Below are 6,768 nucleotides of genomic sequence, written 5' to 3'. Positions count from 1 at the left end.
ATAATACAGACCAGAGCATCCAGGCAGCAAAGGTACATGTCCCTCTCTTCTCCTCATTTGTACTACCAAAGATCCACTCACCAGCAGTTAATGCAATGATAGTGAAAGGAAGGTTTAGTAGATTCAATACAATATGTGCCAGTATGAGAGAAGTGAAAAATATTGTTGATGATTGTTTCCAGGACTTCCTTTGATAGACTGTGATAGATAGTACCACACCATTAGCTATCAGACCTAATATCATCTCAACAGTAAGAACTGCTGCTACTGCTGGACCACTGAACTCACCAGTAAAAGTAAAGTTGCTTTCCACCATTGCTGCTTCTGTTCACTAACTAAAACACTGCACAATGAACAGTGTTTTTATAGTTTGTGTTACTGTAGTAAGATATTATCTTAATTCTATTAGAAAATACTTGTATTACTTCTTTCCCAAAATAGAAACACATCCCTACCAGTATACACCGATACAAAGGAATAGCCAGCACATACCAACAGGCACCAACACGTACCAGCACATACCAACACGTACCAACGATGTCCCATAAGGAAATAGTAGCAAGGTTTCATGCACATACACACATGCACTCTGTGAACCTTGACAATAGATAATACAATAAGAGAATTAATCAAAGCCTATGTAATGTGATGTCTTTATTTGGTTATGAAAAGCCTCACAGCAACAAGAATACAGGAAAAGGAATCAGAAGTGTTGTATGACTCCAAGTATTACTATTCAAACGATTTCATTTAACTATTTTAGAGTGCATTACCTAGATAACTTAACAATTGTGTAGCAACAACAAGAAATAAAGACATGTAGAAGGAGTAATAAAAGTGGAGGAGGTTTGAAGATAGTCACATTTAGTCTGTAAAAGAAAATCTCATATTGGTCAGCAAGATTAGCTCATGTTTTAAGAGGAACAAGTAATGTCAATAAAGGGTTAGGGTCCTTGGATCAATAATGCTCAACTAAGGAAAGATCAGGAGATATCAATGACAGAGCTAAAAGGGAGAGGAAGGCTCTTATTGATGTAGGACTCATTCCATGAATGAAGCTACAAAACATTAATTTGTTTAACCATGTATGTGTAAGCAGCAGTTAGGAACAAGTAATATAATTATTGACATTAATTTGAAGATAACGACACATACTACTAAAGTACATACCTAGCACTGGTCACTAATGAAAAGCACTTAAAGTGCAGACCCTAGCCACAAGCAATATTACATAAACTTAAGCAGTAGTACTGCAGACTACAGTACATTTAATTTTACTGATCATGATCATTGATGAAAGGTGTGGCTAGTATTAATCAAATTGCAAAGGTGTGGTTTCAAATGCCAAAATGGCTACACATGCAGAGTTAGGCCTTCAAAAGCTTGAGGTTTTCTAAGTTTTAAAAGCTCTTTTGACACATCTAACAGGCGCTACTAGTTGCTTGCAGACTTCTTTCTACTTCAAGGCAGTTTCAGGATACTGGCTGCCTTCTCTACTGAGATTCAAGAGATATCATACATACCAAAGAAAGAGAAGTAAGAAAATCCCCACATAAGTTTGAAGTTTTATGCTATTACCCTTCTTATGATGCTACAACAAATTCTGCCACTGCCATAACAAAAAAATTAACTGTCAGAGTACTCTTTGCTTCGAGTTTGCCAGCTTTTGCTGCCTTACAAAACTGTAAAAAGATCACGGAAGCAAAGAAAACGAGCTCATTTAAGCTGAAAAGGAAGTTTTGAGTCTCTGGAGATTTTATCCTGAGAGCAGGAGCAGCTTGATTCAGAAAACTTTGCTAACACACAGACAGTACGACTCATATACCCTTGCTTATACGACTCATATACCCTTGCTTATACGACTCATATACCCTTGCCTATACGCCTACACGTGGCAAGGGTAACGAGTGCACTATAGCACATGCCCTCGCCACAACCAGTGAAGTGTAACACAACAAAAGTGAAACAGTAATGGTTTTTTTTTCAAGAAAAATTGGAAAGAATGTTGCTGACTTTCTGTCAGCCACCTTGCTGCTGCAGCAATTAATGGTGTGGCTGGAATGAAAGGTGTGGCTCAGCTCAATCAAATTGCAAAATACCATATGCACCGCTCAGTTTAGTAAAATGGTGCCATGTGGCCTTACTGTGGACAGAAAGCTTTAGTTTTTCTAGGCATGCACACAGTTTTACACAGATTTGTTAGGCTCTACTTGTTTCATGCAACTACTATATCCAGTTTCTTCAGTTTCGAGGCAGTAGCCACCTTCTCAGAGAGGAGCCGCTATGCTACAATATGGCTGGTAAGTCACACTTAAGCTGTCATATCTCACAAACGAAAGAAAGTCAAGCAATTCCACACATACTTTTTGTTTTCCATGTTTTCCTTTACCTGTTGTTGCCTTCAAAGGTACCATAGCTTCAACTATGCAAAAGTTACTCGTAAACTTTTCTGTTCTTAAACGCTGCCGACTTTTGCCACCTTGGAAAAGAACAAAAGATTTTATTATAGAAAAAGAACAACTTTTTCTGTACCTAATTGGCAAAAGAAATGCTCTGAAGAGCTTGACTAAAAAGTAGCATCAGCCAAAAAATCATCCATGATTGAAATTTTTGCTAACACACACACACACACACACACACACACTGACAGCACGAGTGCAGTACCCTCGCCTATACACCTATGGCGTGGGCGAGGGCAATAACCTAACTCATATCCAATATCAAAGAATGGCAAGGTACCTAATACAGCAGACAGTATCCATATAGCAATGGTGAGGGTCAGTGCTACCCAGGGTCTCTTGAACCACTTGTGAAGATGTGGTTTGACGATAAAGAGAAACCAATCAAATGATATAGCAGCTAGTGTCATTGAGATAACATCTGCTATGTACCAGTATAAGTAAGAAACAAAGGTACATGCCCCTCTCTTCTTCTCAGAGTAAAAGTGAAGCAGCTCAGACACATGTATACATTAAAGCCAGGAATGATAGCTTTGTCACACACATAACTCTGTCTATACACAAGTACATGTACATATAGATACACTATGGGTCCTTTCATTCCATTACATAATACACTGTATATATCCTTATGACTATACACTCTTACCCACAGCTTTAATACTTTAAGTTTGACTGAAGTACAAAGTACATACTAAAATATTATGTACTTATTATGTAATATGTAATAAGTACTAGGCGAATGTAAAACATTCAAGGGGTGAGCACAAGCAAGCATGGCAATATACCGTACAGAAGGAAATTTAGGAGGGACTAAATTTGGCGAATTGCTAAAATTTGGTGATTGGTGAATTATGATTTGGCAAATTTGTGGCCATGTGCCATTGAGCATGCGCATAATGGCTCAAAATGGCAGATGTTTATTTTGGCGAATGGCTATCAAAATGACAAATCCACCAAAATTTAACTACCTCCAAAATTTCCTTCCATACAGTACTATGTTTAAATGTCACAAAGACTAATGTTGCACGATGTTGATACCGTAAGCGTCTTAATTTTCGAAGTTTATTAAATTTCGTTTATTTGTGCTCACCTTAAATCCACAAATTTTAAACCACCTCTAATGCCAATTCTATTGTATGTAGACTGTGGCCAGGACACAAAAATTAGCTCACACAAATATTAACTTTTGAGCACATTTCATTGAAAACACAAAACCTTAAACACGTGAAAATTTTAACATACACGGTACAAATGCAGAGCAGCCCAGAACTTGCAACTTGCATGCATGAAAGGAAATTTATAGCTTGCTCTTCTAGATTCTTAGCTTTATAGCAAGGCTTCAAAAGTTGTGGCACCCATTTCAAAGTGGGGGGTATCCTACTTAGTAATGCTACCACGTTACACAAGAATCTCAGCTGTACATACAGTAATTTAACTGTATAGCTAAGCATAGTCTCTTTTCTCTGATGAGCCATTTAAACTATACTGATTAGGAGATATATTTCATGGGGATTTAATTTCACTAATTTCACGGTTCTGAAATTCATAAAAATTTTCATCTATAAAATTTTTTAATACTAATAATGGTCAGTAGAAGAAAATGCAAAAATTTTTCTCGTGAATACATTGAAAGGCAATTTTTATGAAATATTTTCCCCGGGAAATATACCCCCTATACGGTATTTAAGCTTTATATTCTGTCATTCAATCATGAAGAATAAGACCTTGAAGATTTATATCTGCTTTCTTAACTTCTCTCTACTGGTGAAGTGTCTAGACAATAGTTTAGTCTTATTTGGCTACAAGTAAGATTTGCTCCCGTTTCATAACCTTGATACCCACCATTATATTTAACACACATCAATGAAAATATTTCATTAGAATGCTACTGCATTAGATCATTGCTTTATAAATAGATAGTAGTGCACACATGGGCGTGACCAGAATAGGCATGACTAGAGATGCACGTACACAGAAGGCAGAGTAAGTGAGGGGCTTTCACCTTAGTGGGGCTTGCTCATGCTCACCCCAAATATAATGACGTTAATATGTAGTGTCTCTACATATTATAATATGTAGCATTTATACTTAATAAAGGTACTAATAGCACTAGATCAATCTCAAAATAACAATGAAAATGATACAAGGGAATAAGTTACACACAAGCAGAAATTAATAAAACAAATAACAACAACATACATAATACTCAATATACAATGTACATGTACTACATCAAATTATATTGAAAACAATTGACATCATCAAACAGCATGTACACATGAACAGCAAACACAAGTAAAGAGAAGAGGACAGCGTGAGACTAGAACACTCTTGATCTCAGGCCTGAAGTATGACTGGATAATAGGACTGGCTATTGTAACAAAGCAATCAATAATGTAGCTGGTCACATAATATTCAGATGGTAGAAAAATGAAGAGCTGCAGAAGGAAGGCTAAAGCTACAAATAAATAAGATGTCCCATAGATGAGTAGCATGCTTCCAAATATTCCAAAGAGTCTCTTCTTTTTTGAGGTATACGTACTCTCTCCTGCTATCACTGACTGATCCTTGAAGAAGCTTCTAGTAAAACAAAAGGTCCAAAAAGAAGTGAAAAATATTGTTCCAACAACGAGGAAGATTATAACAAGAATTACAGCAAAGAAAGCAATGTCAATATCAAATACAATACAATAACCTAATTCATCATCATAGCCGTAGTGTCCAATACCAATGAATGGCAAGGAACTAAATACAGCAGACAGTATCCATATAGCAATGGTGAGGGTCAGTGCTACCCAGGGTCTCATGAACCGCTTGTAAAGATGTGGTTTGACAATAAAGAGAAACCGATCAAATGATATAGCAGCTAGTGTCATTGAGATAACAGGAGCTCCAAACCAAAGTATAAAGGCAGCAAAAATACATGTCCCTCTCTTCTCCTCATCTGTGCTACCAAAGATCCACTCACCAGCAGCTAATGCAATGATAGTGAAAGGAAGGTGTAGTAGATTCAATACAAGATGTGCCAGTATGAGAGAAGTAAAGAATATTGTTGACGATTGCTTCCAGGACTTCCTTTGATAGAGTGTGATAGATAGTACCACACCATTAGCTATCAGACCTAATATCATCTCAACAGTAAGAACTGCTGCTACTGCTGGACCATTGAACTCACCAGTAAAAGTAAAGTTGCCTTCCATTTAAGAGAAAAGCACTCAAAATTGTCACTAATTCTTTTTGCAAAAGTGTATAAAGCGAGTAAGGACCATATGCTATATTCATAGCTTTTACAGCTATGTAAGTCATTTATCTTAAAATAACAAGGAAAATGATATAAGTGAATACGTTATACACAACACAGCAAAAAATAAACAAAAGTACATAATACTTAATATGCTACAGTAAATGATATGTTAGTCTTGCCTGGCCAGCCCCTTCCCCTAAAGGAAGGGGCTGGCCCTACGAGACTAATGATACGTGTACTATAAATAATTGACATCAGCAAACAGCATGTACACATGAACAGCAAACACAAGTAAAGAGAAGAGGACAGCTTGAGACTAGAACACTCTTGATCTCAGGCCTAAAGTATGACTGGATAATAGGACTGGCTATTGCAACAAAGAAATAAACAGTGTAGCTTGTCACATAAAATTCATATGGTAGAAAAATGAAGATCAGCAGAAAAAAGCCTAAAGCTGCCAATAAATAAACTGACCCATAGATGAGTAGCATGCTTCCAAATACTCCAATGAGTATCTTCTTTTTTGAGGCATACACACTCTCTCCTGCTATCACTGACTGAGCTTTGAAGTAGCTTCTAGTGACACAAAAGGTCCAAAAAGAAATGAAAAATATTGTTCCAACAATGAGAAAGACTTTAACAAGAATTACAGCAAAGGCTGCAATGTCAACACCAATTATAAAAAGTAAATAATAAACATTATAAATGGAAAATAGTAGGACTGAATTGTTAAAAAAGTAAGAAAACAAGTGGGTAGTTGCGAACTGGTGGGATAAAAAATCCGACACCTCTGCATGAAGCTATAATCCAAAGCACTGTAATACTCCACACGGGCTGCTACATCATAGCACTATGCAACCTTTATCTGTATCATGCAATGATGTAGGATTTTTTACCACATTTTTCACAATTCAATCCTACTACCGTATAGCGGAAAATTTTCGTGGCCCAAAATTTTCGTGGATCCGTCCAAAAATCAATTTCGTGGGTTTAATTTTCGTGGTTTTCTACAATTCGGCCATCTTAAACTGTATAAAATTGATTTTCGCAGATTTTATTTTC

At 36.6% G+C, this 6,768-nt stretch overlaps 1 pseudogene; it reads right to left on the bottom strand.

Annotated features, from left to right (window-relative positions):
• Positions 1–5,946: 5,946 nt before the first annotated feature.
• The window catches only part of LOC109583225 (phenylalanine--tRNA ligase alpha subunit-like), a 6,541-nt pseudogene continuing 5,719 nt past the window's right edge, over positions 5,947–6,768 (bottom strand).

Source organism: Amphimedon queenslandica, unplaced genomic scaffold (genome assembly GCF_000090795.2).
Source record: "Amphimedon queenslandica unplaced genomic scaffold, v1.1 AMPQUscaffold_13317, whole genome shotgun sequence".
NCBI classification, from domain to species: domain Eukaryota; kingdom Metazoa; phylum Porifera; class Demospongiae; order Haplosclerida; family Niphatidae; genus Amphimedon; species Amphimedon queenslandica.
Note: the sequence above shows the minus strand (reverse complement) of the source record. Positions and strands in the feature narration are given on the sequence as shown.